This window comes from Emydura macquarii, unplaced genomic scaffold (genome assembly GCF_026122565.2).
Source record: "Emydura macquarii macquarii isolate MOO-44397 ecotype Brisbane River unplaced genomic scaffold, CSIRO-AGI_Emac_v2 contig_1043, whole genome shotgun sequence".
In the NCBI taxonomy this organism is placed as follows: Eukaryota; Metazoa; Chordata; order Testudines; family Chelidae; genus Emydura; species Emydura macquarii.
Genome location: NW_027131180.1, coordinates 13,651,724 through 13,671,252, shown reverse-complemented (window position 1 = coordinate 13,671,252; position 19,529 = coordinate 13,651,724). Strand labels below are relative to the sequence as shown.

At 39.5% G+C, this 19,529-nt stretch overlaps 1 long non-coding RNA gene across 1 annotated transcript; it reads left to right on the top strand.

The window, feature by feature from the left end:
• The first annotated feature begins 585 nt into the window (after positions 1-585).
• LOC137151090 (uncharacterized) lies at positions 586-16,406 on the top strand. The gene is made up of 3 exons (XR_010919170.1): positions 586-652; positions 14,985-15,125; positions 15,841-16,406. It is a non-coding gene; the product is annotated as an uncharacterized lncRNA (long non-coding RNA).
• Positions 16,407-19,529: the final 3,123 nt, after the last annotated feature.

Below are 19,529 nucleotides of genomic sequence, written 5' to 3'. Positions count from 1 at the left end.
TTCATCCAAAAAGTTATTCATTACAAATTGTTTACCGAGGCTGAGATTCACCCTGTGCAGAGGTTTATGCACTACTTAAGACCCACCTAAATCCTGGGAGCTGAGAAATATGACTCTCATGATTTAAGTGAGGCATAGTCCTTTTGCTGACCTGTTGTACAGGGATGAGTATTTCCTTCAAGTCGACTGTCCAATAGCTTTGAAGGCACTTGTCACTAGCAGAAAGTACATACATTTCTTTAACAAACCTCTCACCCAAGGGCCTGATTCAAACATAGCAGAATGGACTATTGAAGCTAATTGAATTCAGTGAGCTTTGGATCAGTTCTCAGGTGCATAAATGAACTTTTCCTGCCGTCCTTTTCAACCCTGACTCTTTCTGGAATTTGAGTCAAATATTTTCTGTCCCCTTTTCTTTATTTCCACAAGGAGGACCACATTCCACTCAATTCCACAAGAAAGGTGGCACTGGTCCTTTAAGAAAGAGGCCAGTGCATCTGTGACTCATCAGCTGCCTCCCTATTGGGTTTAAGTGAAGGCACCTGGCCCATAAAATGGGGAGTGATTGTGACAGAGATCAGTCAGGAAAAGGACATGTAAGAGCTGCCTGGGAGTGAGATCAAGAGACAGTAGGAGGTGCCTGAAGGAAGCTGTAGGTGGTTCCTGGGGAAGGCTGAAAGCAGGGTGGTGGTAAAGGGAGTAGCTGGTTGACCTCCCTGAGCCAGGACTGGAGAGAGCTGATGGTAGAAGAGCAGCAGAGGGAGTTGCCTGCTGACTACTAAGCTGAAGCAGAGGGCTGATGTCAAGGGGGCAGCAGAGCAGTTTAGCTGCTGATATAGCCATGCGGGAGAGCTGGAAAAACTTAACAAGACAGGAAGAATGATGGATGCCCCTCTGGTGAGGATGCACTCCCAGAAAACAGGCTGGTGGGAGGTTCCAGCTAGGAAGAGCTGGGCTGCATTCTAGTTGGAAGGGCTGGAGTGACTGTCCTGGTGATAAGACAGGAGAGGAGCAAAGAGCTACCTGTGTGTGGTAGAAAATGCAAGAGAGTGGTATGGGGGTATTGAGGGACTAGATGTCTTTGGATTTTAAAGGACTACAGGCACATAAATGGACTGTCGTGGTTATTACAGAAACCATAGCCCAAGCAGTCTGTAATAACTGCCCCGAGGAGGGGTATTTGTGAGTCAAGAAAGCTTGTGTAGAGTGACTGGAGACTGAAGAATGGACATTGAGGCAGGCATTCTTGTGATGCTGCTGAAGTGAGCACCAGGTGTAGAATGCCAGTGGACAGCCCCTCTCAATTTTCAGCCCTTCTCCCTTGAAATAGCCCTTCTGTGCTTGAGAAGATGAGCACAACGCAATATGCAGGCGCCAAGAAATATTTCTCAGAATTCTATGGGGATGTACCTGCCCAGCTCACAGTGATGTTAATAGGACTAAATCCTCAGACTATACATAATTTAAGGACCTGTCTTCCTCTATGCTGTTATCCTCTGATCATTTTGTCTACCACTTGGTGTTTCCTCGTAGGAAAAGAAATTGTTTTGCTGTAATATTTGTTGGTCCAATTGCCGTCCTTACCACTAACCGCCTCACTGATCTTACAGATAGGATGCTGGTTTTAGGCTCTTTTCTCAGACTGAATGCTGACAGTGCTTTCCTGATGGTGTTGTGAGGCACCAGCTGTGATTCCAAATGCACAGGAACACAATTAGTGTGGCAGCGCTGGCACAAGGCCATGATGTTTTCTCTTCTAGAGAGATTGCCTTGAGTTACTTGCAGAACTGCCAGCTGCTTCTTAATGTTGTCAGATTGTCGTAGCATAGCCAATTGCCAAAACCACGGCTGCTCTGCTGGCCAAAGGCTCAGTTGATAGCATGGGGTGGGGAAACCCGGTCTGTAAGTAATCTCTGGCTCTAGGAGTGACTGAGATATCACAAGTCTGGTGATTCTAGCTTCCAGTCATGGGGAAGAGAGGATGCATTGCACATCGTTTGGAGAAATGTTACCCTACTTGACTATGGGTCCTTTTGTCGGTGAACATGAGTGCAGAGATAAAGCTACAGTGATTGCCTGTATATGTGGAGATGGGAAACCTCATGGCAGAGGCCCAGAACAAAGAAGTGGCCTTATTGAAGTCAATGGGAGTCTTGCCTTTGACTTCAGTGGGGCTAGAATGTCCCCTTATGACCCTCTCTGGACTGACTACAATCCTGAAATACCTTGAGTAGGGAAGTTAGAATCCTTTGGTGTACTTCTTGGCCAGGCTCAGATGAGCTGAGGGACTATTGCTGCTAGAACTAGGATTGCGGGGGTGCTGCTACACCCTCTGGATTGAAGTCGTTTCCATCATATGCAGGGTTTACAGTTTGGTTCAATGGCTCTCAACACCCCCGCTATAAAAATTGTTCCAGCACCCCTGTGAGGGACTGCTTATATCCAGATTCCTGGGAGCAGTTGGCTGTGGGTATGATAAGGCTGCTCTAATTGTTATGAAAATCCAAAGTCTGGATGTAGGCATAAACATCTCAAGCTATAGCTGAAGGAGAAAAGATAGGATTTTCTCTCCAAATGGACAGACATTAATAGGTGACGCAGCATGTAGATTTTCAAGAGAGAGGGCTGAAAATTGCTGTTCTCTTCCCTCCAGCCCCCAAATACAATAAAAGAGAGAGATTAATGGGAAATCTTCCAAGGCTGCTTTGCATATGCTACCATCATCTCTGTCCTATCAAACAGCTTCTTCAGTGGGTGGCCATTTCAAAAGGGGGAGAAGAGTGGGAGTAGGAAAAATTGGTGATTAGTCAGGTATTGCTTTGTAAATAAACAAAATTTCATCAAAGTCCCATTTCCCTGAACAATGTAAGAAACAAAGAGCAGGAGAAAGTTCTTGTGTTCTCTGTTCCAAGCCCTTGGCAGCCAGCACTCAGTACCCAAAAAACTTTTTCTCTTAGCTTTTCCTCGGGTCCCTGTTACCAGCCTTCTGTTACTAGTGGCATAATTTTCTCTTGCTGCTTCTGTCTCTGTGATGCATCATATCATTGTGGGCTGTCTCCGTCACACATCCCTAGACAAAAATAGTTCTACCAATCCAAACCCTACCCCCTGTATTTGAAACCCCTTAGACAACTTGGCTCGGCTTCGACTCAAGTTTTTTCATGTGCCTGTGTTTTGGGTGCTGCTGCTGTTATTTCAGCCACTTTTTTACAATGGCTTCTTTACATTTATCCTGAATGGAAGGCAGCAACTATATCTGATCCATAACAACCTTTAGTTCAACCCCTAACTCTGATATTTATTCTATACTTACTGAAAGAGAGGATCCTCTGTTAGGGATTGGTAGGGACACCTGTCTTGAACAGTGATCCTGGCCTTTTGGTGAAAATCATACAGAAGTAAAGAGCATAAAATATATAGACAGCTGGGATTTTTAAATTATTTTGGCTGTTGAATTATTGTAGCCCAGCAATGGTCCGCCTGTAGCACTCTGTGCACCACAAATAGGATATAGGATTACCCTGTTAACACTAATAAACTCCAAATGTCAGAACATAAATCATTGGACAGCAGTTCTGGGATTATTTTGGCCTCAGTGAAGAAATGGAACTATTATAGCTCTAAAGCCATGAGATTTTATGATGGAGAATTTATGACGTATTCACCTCCAAACCATAATTATAAGAGAAAGGATCCCAAAAGCTCCAGGTTGGATAGTTCTGACACAACTTAATAAAAACATTTTACTTATTTTCCCCCCAAGCCTTTTTTTTGTATGTGTAGGACAAATTATGCTTATGATCTCAGAAAAAATAACTGCAATAATTTATCCTGCATACAATACCACCTCTTGGTGAGGACAGATCTAATCAACTTAGCTGAATCCCTTGTCATTGAATACAGCCAAGTAACCTCTTGACTATAAGAGATAGTTTATATTGTCTGAGCAAAAAGAACAGCCTTGAGGAGCAATTGCTTACTCCTTCCTAATAAAAGGAAAATATCAGAGAGCTGTAAATGTTTTCTACTATTCTGCATTAAAATGAAATATTAAATTCAACATATAGCACCAGGACTATCACCACAATCATCAACAGCCAAAATATACCTTCAGTGTGCAGCTGTAGCTACTTTAATGAGAAATCTACGTAGAGAAAAGAGGCAATCAAATTTCTGCGAAGTATGAAATTTTCCATTTAAATTGTCTTCCTTTTATATAACACAGCTGCAACAGTTCTCTATGGCTTTTCCTATAAATGTCTCCGCTCAGATGACTCTTGGTAGCAGAATATCATTTGAGATGCAGAAGATTTCCTCTGAAAGGGACTGGACCGGGCCCCCAAAAATTTAGCAAGCAAAAAACTATATTATCTGCAGTAATAAGACAGCAACTACTTATCCTGAGAATGTTGTAAATGAAGAACATATTTCTGATAAATTAAAAATGGTCACAAATGTAATGAATTTCTGTGTCATTTGCTTCCAAATGAATATCTGGTAATTTAGTCAGAGTATTAATTTTCCAAAGGTTCTGTGATGATGTGATCTGTTTGACTATTGAACTTTATAGATTTGGTTTTAATGAGGAATGGGGTTCTGTGGTTTTCATCTTATTCGGTTGAATTGCTTGGAATTTTCTGTAAATTGCAATGTTTGCCTATTACTTGATGCAGTTCCTGAAATACTGGACTTGGTGTGCTATTTTTTCCATATACTAATGATCTTCTGAATCCTTGTTCTATTTCTGAGACTTTTATATGCTGATGCTGGATTCTCTGTATACCTGGGTTTGCCATAACTCTTAAAGAAATAGTACAGCGTGATCTGAATAACAAATACATTTGTCTCTGGAAGGCATTATTACAGAATGAATTAAAAAACCCAAAGAATGTTTATAAAAGTGTTTAACAGAAAATACTGCGACTCCTGTGCAGTAAAATTTTGTTGGCTTTTTGAAATTATTGTGATATCAAATGAAGAAGTGATGGATGGTGTTAAAATTGGGCCAAAACTAGATGATTCACTTCAGTTGATTTTTACCATTAGCACCACCCTCCATGCAGAGGGGCAGCACAAAGCATATGCTACACTTAAGTCCCAGTTAAGCTCTATTCTGAAGACTTCAGTGGGACTTAAGCTGTGCATAGGCCCTCTACACAAGGGTGAATTTCACCCTTTATGAATTGCTGTGTAAGAGTAGTTTACTAGGTGCCTCAAGTATAAGATCACCCCTTGATTATCTACCATATGGGTTGCAATAGGTTTGGTGACAAAGAATCAGATCAATAGAATGGGTGCCATTGGCAGAAATTGTCTAAGAACATCAGCAATAATATGGAAGTCTGAGTGACAGATAAAAAACTAAAGACACAACAAAAAAATATATGCATTAAGGAGGCAGAGACTGCAATGACTTGACATGTTTGTGGTCTTCACAAAGAAATATTTCCTAGACAAAGCATTAAAAGGCTATCCAGGTGGCTGTCTAATCTAAAGAGGTGATCTCTTTTATTAGAGTTAATTATGTATATTTTAACATCAATCCACTGTAGATTTTATTCTGTACAGTAGATGACAGCAAAAGTGGCTTCTCTCAAAATTGGGCCATTGTTTTATTGGTAAAGTAAAGACTAAACAATATATTCAGTAACCATTTTAATTCACCATGTCACTGACATTGAGGGCTGTGTCCTGGAACTATGCATAAAAGTAGGAAAATAATTTATCAAACATTTTGAATGGAAAAGTGTACTGGTTTGGCTTTAAATTATTTGCCAGTGTTTTCCCTCTAACTGTGGTATATTTTGCATCATCTCTTGCTTGCTAGAATGATGAAGGCAGGTACTGAAACCTTATAGTAAATATTATTCATATGAAATTAGAGGCAGTGCTGGCTAGTGGATGGAGCACTAGACTGTGATTCAGGAGACCTGGAATGCAAGCTGAAACAGGAAAAAGAATATTTAGATAGATGTATTCAAGTTGGCTGGGCCTGATGAAACTGATCCTAGGCTACTTAAAGAACTAGCTGAAGAGCTCTCAGAAACATTAGTAATTATCTTCAAGAACTCATGGAAGATGGGTCCAACCCCAGGGACTGGAAAAGGGCAAAAATTGTTCCCCTTTTTAAAAACAGGAACTAAGAGGACAGTCAGCTTAACTTTAATAGCTGGAAAGATACTGGAATAAATTGTTAAACTATTAATTTGTAATCACCTAGAGGATAATAGGTGATAGTCATCATGGACTTGTCATCAGGACTTGTCACGAACAAAATAATCATGCCAAACCAATTTAATTTCTTTCCTTAACAGACTTACTGGCCCAGTGAATAGAGGAAAGCTGTAGCCATGATATCTTGATTTTAGTAAGGCTTTTTGACATCATTTCAGATGACAGTCCCATAAGCAAACTAGAGAAATGTAATCTAGATGAAATGACTATAAGGTGGGTGCACAATTGGTTGAAAAACTGTATTCACAGTAGTTATCACTGTCAAACTGAGGAGGCATATGTAGTGTGGAACTGCAGGGGCTAGTCCTGGGTCCCTACTAGTCAGTATTTTCATTAACAACTTAGATAATGGAGTGGAGAGCATGCTTATAAAAATTTGTAGATGACATTAAGCTGGGAAGAGTTGCAAGTACTTTGGAGGACAGGATTAGAATTAAAAATGACCTTGGCAAATTGGAGAATTGTCTGAATTCAATATGATGCAATTCAATAAAGACAAGTGCAAAGTTCTTCACTTAAGAAGGAAAAGTCAAATGCACAACTACAAAATGGGGAATAACTGATTGGGCATTAGTACTCCTGAAAAGGATCAAAGGGTAATAGTGGATCAAAAATTGAATGAGTCATGGTTGTGGTGTAGTTGCAAAAGCAGCTCATATTATTCTGGGATGTATTAACAGCATTGTTGTATGTAAGAATGGGAATATTGTGTCCAATTCTGGGTGCCATGCCTTAGGAAAAGATGTGGACAAATTGGAGAATCCAGAGGAGAGCAGCAAAAATAAGGTCTAAACCTTTTTTTTATGAGGAAAGGTTAGAAATTAACTGGGCATTTGTAGTCTTGAGAAAAGAAGGGGCGGGGGAAGGATCTGATAAGTCTTCAAATATGTTAAGGTCTGTTATAAAGAGGACTGTTATCAATTGTTCTCCATGTCCACTGAAGTTAGGACAAGAAATAATGAGCTTAATCTGCAGCAAGGGAGATTTAGACTAGATATCAGGAAAAACTTTCTAACTATAAGAGTAGTAAGCTCTGCAACAGGCTTCCAAGGGAGGCTGTGGAATCTCCATCACTGGAGGTTCTTAAGAACAGGTTGGACAAACACCTGTCAGGGATGCCCTAGGTTTACTTAGCCCTGTCTCAATGCAGGGAGGTGGACTGGATGATTTCTCAGGTCCCTTCTAGCCCTACATTTCTAAGATTTCTAAATCTGTGACTGGCCTGCTGGATGATCTTTGGTGCGTGACTTAAGTCCAGATCCTCAATCTGGCACCTAAATACCTTTGAGAATCTGTGCCGTCACTTCTGTGACTCAGTTTCCACTTCTGTACCATGGGGATTTTAGGCCTTGCAGGAACCCTAAGCATAACTAACAGTGTAAACCAAAAGGCTTATAACCAGAGTAGGCCTGGCCTTGGCAAAATAGCCACACACTAGGTATTAGCTAACCAAGTAAGCACATTCCTGACCTGAGAGGACAATTCAAAAACATGCAGAGTTCTCAAGTAACTATGTAAACAAATTCCCAAGAGATGATAGTACAGGAACACACTGACCCTTCATTACGTAAGGGTGGGATTACAGGAAATTGGATGAGGATGTTATGTTCGAACTAGCAGGCACAAGGTATATGGGCGGTAACCTAACAATATCTGAGTGTATTACATAACTTGTTTGTATCAGCATATAATAGGAAAAGCCAAAAAGAGGCATCTGTGAACTAGTCCAGAGGACAGCTTCTTGGTATGTTGATTGACCTGGTACCTTGTTGTGGGCACATGTTAGTATACCTATAGCTTCTATGGGGCGCTAGCACCACACTTTGTCAACAATAAACCTGGCCGAGTACCTTTGCCACCAAACTGAGGCTGTCGTCTTTCTTTCTGAACAACATGGAAGTCTGCTGAATCGGCAAGCTGCATACTCTGCTAGTGCAGCTAACGCCGGAGCTCCAAGATCAGCAGCACCAGCTACACGAACAATGGGAATAATTATATTGACCTCCTTTATAAAGCACTTTGAGATCCCTGGATGAAAAGTGTAATATGAGCTAGGTAGTTCGTAATTCTTCTTCTTATATTCTTACACATTTATATTATATATACCATTGTCAAATATATTTCTAGTATAGTAATATGGCCTAAATGAGTTTATACACTAGAGAGTAGGAGGATTATGTGAGAGCAGTGCTCAGCTCCTAAGCCTTCAAAATACAGTACTCAGCATACAACAGGAGAAACTGGGAGATATCACTTCCTGAGAACTGCTAGGCATATTGTTAGAGACAAGGTGAGTGAGGTAATATCTTTTATTGGGCCAACTTCTGTTGGTGGACGAGTCAAGCTTTTGAGCATGATAGAGCTCTTCCTAAGATCTGGAGAAGGCAACTGGAGTATATCAGCTAAACACAAGTAGGATAGATGCAGCATAAGCGGTTCACACATGTTGTAGGAGACCAGCTAAAATTAAGCGATTTAACACCTCTGCAGTTGTAAGACAAAGGCGTGTTAGTAGGCAGCAGGATGTGTTACATATTGTTGTAATAAGCAATAAAACCAGTGTCTCTGTTAAGTCCGTGATTTTAAGTGTTTAGCAGAGTTATGAATTTAAGTTCCCAGACTAGTCTTTTGAAAGTGTTGTATAGGTTTCTTTGGGGATGAGGACTGAGAAGTCAGATATGGAGTGATGACTCTGTGAAAAGTGCTTGCCCACAGGTTATTGGGTGTTTTTTTGTCTTTTATCATTTTTTATTTGAGTTCATTGGAGAGTGTAGTGATAGTTTGGTTTCACCCTCATAGTTGTTGGGACATTTAGTGCTCTGGATGAGGTACTCCACATTGTGATAGGCATGTGTAGGACCCACAGATCTTGAAAAATGCATTATAGGAGTGGGGCTTGATTGTCATAGCAGTGGAACTATGTCTGTAGGTTTTGCATCTGTTATGATAGGGACTGGTGCTGCTTTGCATTAGTGGGTCCTAGTCTCTGGGGAGCTTGCCTCTGATGATGAGCTTGACAAGGTTGGGGGGTTCTTGCAAGGCCAAGAAAGGAGGTTCAGGAAGATTTCTTTCTTTCTTACCCTACTTGAACCCATCAGTGGTACCAAAAAAAATCCACAAAAGTTGAAGTCTGTTTGTGGACAATATATAATAGATTGTAATGCCATTTGTAATTGTCCATTTCTTTTCTTTGGTGGGGTTTTGAAACAACTAAAGCTGGCAAACTATTCACAATGAACAATTTATTTGAAGACTTTAGCCTGCTTTTTTTTCCTGTTGGTGAATCTTTCATGAAAAGACTTAATTTTTGGTTAATTTGTTTGTTCATAATTATTTAATGAATGTTTTATGTAAACAAATTTCAGTTTGTGGATGGTCATAAATTATTTTCTGCTTTTTCATTATTTTTGCAGGCTTGAGTTACAAAGTTACATTATTTTAGGGTGGAATAGTCAAAAGATGCTAAGTGATGTATTGCTTTAAGTATTCACTATTTGTCAGATGCTATCTGTGCTGTGTGATTGATGATCTAAATGGCAGGATGTTCTCTCTACCTCTTTATAATGTTTTTGAAACTTTAATAAAGAGGAGGCATTGAAAATGTTACTTATGGTATGAAAATTAATTTAAATACAATTTTGCCCAAATATTTATGGTACTTCCAACAGAGTTGAGTGAATAATTGATACTTTGGTTCAGGGGACAAACTAAAGGATCGGGGGGAGGGGAAGCTCAGTTCAGTACAAACCATAACAAATTTTCCCAAATTCTTCAAATTGGAAAACTTGAGAAATTTCATTTTGAATTGACCAGAATGTTTTGGGTCACAACAGAATGGGTTTTTTCATTTTATTTTGGCCATTTTGGGGTGTTTCACCTCTTTTTATGTTCCTTTTTTTTAAAATTGGCCAAATTTCAAAACAGAATCTTGTTTCAAAATAAAGTAGAAACTAATGTTTTGAAATTTTCAAAACATTTTAAAAAAACTGACTTAAAAAAAATTATTTCCGCCAAAGCTAATCAAATTTGACCCAAATTCACAGATAGAGTCCTGAAAAAATGGCATTTTCCAGCGTAATTACCACTAAAAAAACCCCAAACCTTGGCTCTAATTCCAGTGTAAATACTGGTGTTCATGTGGACTTCCACTAGTTTTTGCAATATCTTCTCTTTTTATAAACGGGTGAATATAAATTAAATGAAATTGCAGTATTGTTCAAATGCTGTCTTTAGTAACAACCTTACAATTCACTCTCATATTTATGTGCATAAATCATCATAACATCATGCTGTCTAAGCTGCAGTAAAGGATAAAACCAAGAAGAGGTTTGTATGCAGAATACATGGGTGATATCTGGCCTCGTTGAAGTCGATGGCAAAACTCTGGTTTAAGAGAAGCCAGGATTTCACTCCATGTTTTCAGTGGGTCATAACTTTGACAAGATGATGTATCTGAGCCTGAAACTTTCCATCATTGGCCTGTGTCTACAGAATTTTGTAGTACAGATTTGACACAATATGCTTCAGCTATTTCCAAATTTTTCAAATTTTCTTTTGTATTCAGCTAGTAAACAATTGACCACTGATAATCCAGGCCCCCAATGACCTTAGTGGAATTATGCACATGTTGAAGTACCCTTCTGATTCCAGGCATTAGCATTTGTTGACTAGGCAAATAGAAGTTAAACCCATGTCATGGATAGATCATTACCTTCCATCATTTGAAGTTTGGGGTGTACCTTATTGTAGCTGCACATTAAAATGAGTGAGACAGAGTAAGTATTTTCTTTTCAAAAAATATTTGTAAGTTATTTAAATGGTTACAATGATCCACGTAGTACATGGGTAGTGCAACATTAATCACAGGTATACAGATATGGATTTGGGCAGTTAAGACCATAGCAAAGAACTTTGGGTGATTCAATATGATAAATTACATGATGGTGAATTTGGTAAAATAATGGGGATGTTAACAGTGAGAAACTTGCAGTCATTTCTTTTTAAGTGGAATTGATTGGGAACTGACACCATTATTAATATATTGCAGACTGTTTTGTTTGATTACCCTCTACAGATGTGATAGGACAAAGTAATTTTGTTCTATATAAATTGTCTAGCAAGGTAAATCAATATTACTGGTAACATATTTATGTTTCAGCTGTAAAGAGTTCTATTCAGACCACACTAAGTGTCCTTAATTACCTAAACACCATTTAATTTGAATTTCTACTGTAAGAACATGCTGAGGGCAGGTCTACACTTCTGTTTAAGTCGATCTAATTTACATTGCTCCAAAGTGTGAAAAAGACACTCTCCTGCCGACATAGCTTCTGCCTCTCACAGCGGTGGAGTAATTATGCTGACGGGAGAGCACTCTCCCATCAGCATTCAGCGTCTTCACCAGACGTGCCACAGCAGTGCAGCTGCATCAGTGTAGTTGCGCCAATGTCGCGCTTCTAGTATAGACCTGCTCTGAGTGTCATCTGCAGATAGTACAGGAAACTGGTGGTGCTGAATATTCAAAGCCAGCCACAGAATGTGAGCCATTATTGGAATCACGCCACAGTGAATTTTGTGCTTATTTCTTCTTTGCTTTCTGGAGAAATATACATTTTCCTTATCTACCCTTTCCCCAAAACATCTACATACTGTAAATTTGTATATTCTTTGTCAGCTTTATTAACTATGGGTGCATGGTACAATTGCTATATTAATGCTGTGTATAATTCATTCCAGGGCTGTGAAGCCCAGGAGATATGGAGAATCCAAGTGGTGTAAAGAGGTAACACAGTTCATGTTAGCCACTCTACTAAAAAAGTGGAGAGAATTATTGAGCTCTCAGTTCTGTCCTGCAGATTACTTGTTGAGTTCTGTTTGTTTTGTGACCTGTGAGAAAGGTACAAAATGGAGCTGTGTGTGGAAAGAGTGTAAAAAATAGAACGAGAACTTAAATTAGTCCTAGAAAGAAAATTCAGTTGTGCTGTTGTCAAGTCAAAGGGGCTCCTAGGCACAGATCCTCAATGGTATTTAGGCACCTAACTCCCATAGACTGCAGTGGAAGCCAGGCAGCTAAATACCTTTGAGGATCTGGGCTTTTGTTTCTATACTATACTAATCGAGCTCCTCCGATCTCTGGATGTTTCAGATAGTTCCAGCTGCAATCCACGCCCCCTCTTCTTTTTTTAAGACTGAAACTGAGGGTTAGTCTCCAATAAAAGTGGGAGCTCTCCCATCGGCATAATAAAATCATCTCAGCGAGAGGTGGTAGCTATGTCAGCGGGAGAAGTTCTCCTGCCAACATACACTGACGTAAGCGCCAGTGTGGACAGTGGTAACTTAGATGCTCATGGGGGTGGCTTCTTCACAACCCTGAGCGACGTAAGTCATACCAAAGTAAGCGGTATTGTAGACCTGGGCTGAGTGTGGTTGTGTTCTCTGCTTTGACCTACAGACATTCACATCACAACTATCCTGGTCGTATTATGAGGGCTGAAGTTAAAATTAACACCAAGAGAGTACCATTCCCTTTCACATGCCGTGATTGAGATTATCAAAGCAATGTAAGAGATTTAACCAAATATCATCCATTAAAATGAATAGGGGATATGTGACTAAATCTCTTAACTAACTAATACTTTTCACAGTAGGAATTTAAAGGTGATGGAAATTATATCAGACTTCTCAACTGAGTCTAGAAGGGGAGGGAAGAAAAATACTTTGAAGAATCACTTCCAAATGGTGGTAGTTTTGGGGTTAGGGACAGAGGCTGTCTATCTAAATGTAGGTAACACCATGAGAAGAGTGTATTGTACTCTGATGGCTAGCCAAGCACTTGTGGAATGTCTTTATTATGTCTGTGCAGTACTTAGTACAATGGGGCTTTGATCCCTAATGGGGCCTCTGTATATCAGTGTAACAGAAATAATTAAATTAACAATAATGATCAGGTATAGGGAGTGAGGCAGACAATGTTTCATTCACATTTTATAATGTAAGAGGGAAAAGATTTTTATTTCAACTTATCTGTAGAACAAAAATCTGCTTACCCCTGGCTCTGAGCGCCTTTGGCAAACTTGATAAAACACAAACAGACTTAGCAGCATAAGTTCACCCCACAGCAAAAGAGAGCCAATCAAAAAGATGAATCTAAGAACAATGTATCCTCCCAGGAATAGCAGCGCTTGCCAGCTTCCTTCTCCCTCAAAGTCTGAGCAAGTGGAGGGGTTTTGTGGAGTGCCCTAAAGGTCAAGGTCTACAGATTCAAGCTGTTTTGGTCCTAGAGAGGGAGTATCAATGTCAAGGGTGCCTTTTTGAGAATACTCTTTTGGCAGCATCCTCTCTTTTAAACCAACGAGGTGCCAATCCAGGTGGTTCTGTTGACAACAGCTGCAGCAGTATCAGACAAGGAGTGAAGGGAGTTCACAGATGGGCAAGTCACAGGCCATTTTGGGCTCTATGGTTCAAGACCAGCCCCTTCCCCTCTGTGCAGAAACAGATAGGCAGCCAGTGGGTGACCTATGGATGTTCAGGTGACATAGTACTATAACTCCTGTGCATACTCAGACCAAGCATAATGCAGAGTGCTCACAGAGAGCAAATACACAGCACTGGCCTGCATCCTTGTTCAAAATATAACCCAAGAACCACACCTTGGTTTATACCTTGCAGCTGCAAATGTTGAGCTCTCTACTTTTTTTGCTCATCTTATTTTATTTCCTTGAAGAGGGAGCCAGAACCGGTAGAAGAGATGATGACCCATCTATTTTACCAAGGTCTTGACGAAGTGGATGATAACTGGGGTCCAGGGCAGTCAGCAAAGAGAGAATTGCCTCAGAGAATAGACACATTCTCCTTCAAACCCGCATTTCCTTGTTTGCCACAGAGAATGTGTGATTAAAACTCATTCTATTGTCTAATTCTGAATGATAGCTTTGTGACCTGATCCTACAACTGCCTCCATGAGTGGCCTAATTTTCTGTGAATTATTTCTATTGCCATGTCTGACAATAGAGACTTTCTCTATGATGTGCACAATGGAGACCTTTATTGTGCTAAAGGTAGGAATGATTTTCCCACAAACATTTTCTTGGATTTCCTGCTTGGTGTGATTTCTCCTTTGTGTGTGATTGATTTTTATAAAGACAATAAAAAATACAAATAGGTGAATGGCTTACAGCTTGTACGTGTTTCCAAATACCGCCCACTTCACGGGATCTCCAGTAGAACTTTGCAACTCATCAAAACTGCAAAACCGGAGAATACAAAACCAAACAATATTACATAGACATAACACATCACTAGGTGGGGTTTACAACAGTAAAATAGAAGACATCTATGTATATTGAGGAAGGAGCTGATTAGGAAGGGGAGGGAAAAGGAAGTAGTGTTAGGTGGAATGGAGGTCTGGCGTTCTTTGAGAAGTCTCAACATCTTTTATCCAAATGTATCTGAAAAGGTGGTCCAAATTTCTTCAAATTCATATAATCAGTCTCCACAATAATAAGCAATTCTTTCATTGGCTGTGGACTCAGACAGGTCTGTATACAACTAGTTTAATCCACCATAACCCTACTCTTCCACTTTTGTAAAATCATGCATTTGATGATCATTGCAGTCCTCAAAAACCAAAGTCTTTGTGGCAGAATTAAACACAGCTCTGTAGGTAAATATACTAGGATATAACTTTCAGCAAAGGTTTGGCTGTTGAAGTTGAGCACTGTTTTAACTTTTGTGTCCATCTCTCTCCATAGCTGCCTGTCTGTTAGACAGTCCCATAGCATATGCATCAGGGAAACTTTATTTTGAAAATGGCAGCAAACCACAAAACACTGGTCAGTCACGAAGGCTTCAGCAGAACTGGGTAATGCTATCTTTCAATAACAAGATACCAGGTGGGTTTTTAAAAAATATATTTTGATAAATGTAGCTACCAAGGCACAAACAGAGAACACTATATAAACTAATCTTGTATCATTTCCTCCTAGAGTTAGAATAATTTTTGTCTTCCAAAATTGCCTCCATAAACAAATTTTTAGCCTTCATGAATCAAACCATTGTAATGTTCATCTCTTCATGATACCACTTGCTTATATGACAAAATACAGGTTTCACTGTCTTGATTATGTTGGAATTATTTAACCAGCTGTTTAAGATTTGGGAGATCTTTTTGCAGTTTTAATAGACTTCTCCGGGGAAGGAGGAAATCTGTTACTTGAGCCAAAAAGCACTGTAGATTGCTATACAAATACAGTACTGTATTTCAGTCATTCAGAAAATCTTCATCTCTCAATTATCAAAGAGTTGCATGACTCCAGTTGATTTTACTGGAAGTCACAGAGTTAAAATCGCACATACAGCTTTACAAATGTTGGAGTATAGATCTGACTTAAACCCATAATAACACGACAACAGTCAGTGTTAGATTCCCCTTACTGCAGCCTGTATGCCGTAGGAAGTCAACTAAGCGATACGAGACATCTGCAAAGCTTAAGCATACGTGGGTGAGGTGAAAAAAAATGGCAGCCGTAACTCTTAAATTGTCTTGCTTCCCTGGAATGCAGTGTCACCATTATTATAATTTGACATTAGATTTGGTTTGGTTTGCAGAGCAAAAAGCAAGAACTGAAGAGAAGAGGAATGCTTTTGTAGTTAAAGCATTGGACAAGGACTTTGGCGGAGCTGGGAAATGAACCGTAGACTTCCATATTGACCTTAGGCAAGTCACCTAAGCACTCTGTGCACCATCAGTTGAATGGGTAACAACACTTCCTTTCTCTGTCTATTTAGATTGTAATCATTTTGGAGCAGATGTTATTACGATGTATATAAAGCCCCTAACACAATGGGGGCCACAATCTGAGTTGGTTGGAACATTTTTCAATTAAATGTATTTAACTGAAATATGATGTTTCATTGAATCCAAATGGTTTCACCAATACTGTGTCAATGAAGCTTTCCTCCAGAAGGACTTTGCTGGTCACTTCTGCTGAAAGAGCAGAATAAAAAATCTGAACACATTATGAGTTAAAAAAAAAAAAAAAAAAAAAGCATTTTGACCCAGCTGTTTCATAAAATAGGCAAAAGGTTTTGTTTTCATTCTAATGAGAAACAAAAACAAATTTCAAACCCCAAAAGTTGTTACAAAATGGAATTGTCATCCTATGGCCAACCCTACACACAATCTTTATTTGAATCTGCAGAATACAAATAAATAATAAGAAAATGTAAATAATGTGTGTGAGACACTGTTTTTTCCACCACTGAAATTGTAGTGGACTCCTCTACAGTACTTTCATTCTCAGTGAAAGTGACAGAGGCACAGACAACCTGTCAAAGAATACTCAGCTGACAAATTTGACTGTAATAGAGAAGTCAAGGTCCATTGTCTCAGAGCTCAGTTGGGAAATCTTTAATCTGAAGATTTCTGACTCATTAGCATGCAGATTATTGGTATTATGGTCCCTAATGGCTCTATGTGAGCAGTTATGGTCCATTGGACCAGTGAATCTGCATTGTGATTCTTCATTTGATTAACACTAAATTCTAAGTTGGTTCTTATGCAGCGCTCATCCCTGTGGTATCCAAGCTCAGTACAGTGGTGCATTAGTCATATTGCACAGCATCTGCCACATGTTGGCTGTTCTCTTTTCTTCTCTCCAGGGGAGAAGTGTGTGCAGTGGAATGTTTAGTTATGGTAGGGTTTTGGTTTTTGATATTCTGCTTTTGACAAATCTTACGCATTTTTGGTATAAAACAAAATTCCATGCCAGTGTGGTTTATTTGATTTTCAGAATATTCAAATGCACTTGACCATGGACAAATGTAAAAACTAAACAAACCCTAATCCGTTTTTGGCTTGTAGAAGCACAATAGACTTCTGAAGCTATTAGCATTCTTTTTTCCTTCCTATAAGTGAAAGGAACACGCTAAGATTCCCCATATTTAATCTACTTTCTCAAATTATGGGTAGATTTCAAAAGCACCAATGGGAGTTAGATACCTAATTCTCACGCACTTGTGCCTTTGAAAATCTCCACCTTAAATAATAATATAACACTTTTTGTTCAGTTTTTAAAAAGCTACTTCACAGACACACACTCTTCCCTGAAGTATTTACAATCTAATTTTAGGTTTGACGTAACAAATAGTATAGGAGTAGGATGACAAAAAGATTTGCTTTTCAGCCATAAGATAATATGGCTACTCAATTTACTTGTAGACAATTCAAATGAAATGTTGTTCAACCCTCCAGGTTATAAATAGTGAAAAAAGTGAAGCTATAGTACTTGGAATTTTTGTTACTATTTTACAGGACGTACAAAAATGCAATAAAATGTTTTTGCTGGTTCTGTAGCAACAATAAAATTGGGCCGTTTCCTTACCTGTTGGTTGGTTTAGGCAACGCTGATCCACATGAAATACATCCAGTTAAAACAAGGATTTTGTTGATGTCAGTTACAGGTCTGAAGCAAAGTTTTTCCATCTCATGTATGCTTTTAAACTGCAGGGTTGTTGTAAGTCTTCCCCCCACTCCCAACCCCAACAAATGACTCATAGGCCATCTTGAATTACTGATTATTAATAAAGCTGTGCCACTCTATGGGAAGCAAGAGGAGGCATTCTCCTGCAGGGGGAGACAATCCCCTGGAGCTTTTGAGAGTGCAGAGGGAATGTGACTTGCTACATGATAGGCTGGCACAGAGAAAGGCAGAGCACAATGAGATGGTGGAAAAAAAAGGAAGGACAATCCAGTGACTAGGACACTAGCCTAAGACTTGGGAGACCCAGATTTAATTATCTGCTTTGCCACAGGTTTGTAAGCTTGGGCAAGTCACCTAGCCTCTGTGACATCCCAGAGTACAATCCAGATTAATGACCAGCTGTGTCACCTCTGCTCAACAACCTTAGGTGCTTACAATGTTTGGTTGAAGCAGCTCCCACCTGGGCCACTCAGAAATAGCCTTCCAGCATGCAAGCCACACCCTGATTGTTTGTGTGTAGCTGCAGCCTGGCTAGCCACACTTGGATTACACTTTGGCTCTCACCAGCCTTGGTTATACTGCACGATGACCCAAACACATCCCCAGTCTTAGATTTCTCCCCAGAAATATATGTACTGTACTGCCCAGTCCTCTCTGGACAATATGTTATATAAAGTCCATTATCTCTTTAATAGAAATAATATGCACATAACTTCCCACTCCAAATGGAACTTCATAGCCACTTCAATTTAATTACACTGGATAAGATAAAACAAGTTTAACTACAAAGAGAGTTTTTAAATGAATGCAACTAATGAGGCATAAAAGTCAGAAATGGTTACAAGAAAAATAAAGATAAAATGCTACTAGTGCCTAATTTAACTATGTTAAATTCAAAGCAAACTTTTCTCACCACATGCTTTCAGAAGTCTTACTGAACAGATTTCTTAGGTCAGGACCCCTTCTTGCAGAATCCAATGAAGGCTTCCTTTGTTGTTTCTGGTGCAGAGAGTGCTATGGGCAGGGAGAAAGAGGGGGTCCCTTTGGCTGTTTGTCACTCCTTTTTATAGTTTCAGTCCCCCATTAAAAAAAAACAAAACATTTCCAGCAGGATAACTGGAGACAAAAAGTGTATGGGGAAGGAGGTTCCCTGTCCCTTTTTCTTACCTGTTGAGCTTCCTTTGTTTCTCTTCTCGCCTGATGACTCTGTTTACTGCTTAAATGCAAATTAAGCAGAACACACGTTCCTTTGTTTGAGACAGACCTGTTTGCCAATCTAAGTTTGGAACATGTGTTGTTAACACCATCATGGAATCTTATAACTTCACATACAGTGTTGCCACACACACATTTTATCAGGTTAACACTGATCAGCAAACTATGAGTTTTCAAATGATACCTTACAAAATGTACTTTGTACAAAGATTATTACAATGGTGTGTAGGGTGTGGATACAGGGGTATATTCTGTCACCGTCTCTTTGTGCTTCAGTTCCCTATCTGTAAAATGGGGACAGTGATATTTCCCTACCTCACAGGGGTATTGCAAAGATAAATACACTAGAGTGTGAGGAGCTCAGCTACTACAGTGCTGTAGGCTATGTATTATTTTAAAGATGACCATGGTCATTGACTTCAGTAAAGTTACTCTGGATTTACAGCATTCCGAGTGAGAGCAATATTTGGCCCTAAGACTTTGAAAACAGCATTAGGATTGGAAGCAGCTTAAGCACAGAGGGCCTACTTCTCTTCTCTTGCACCAGTTTTACACTGATGTAACTCCATTGACTACAGTGGATGTGTTCCTGGTTTACAT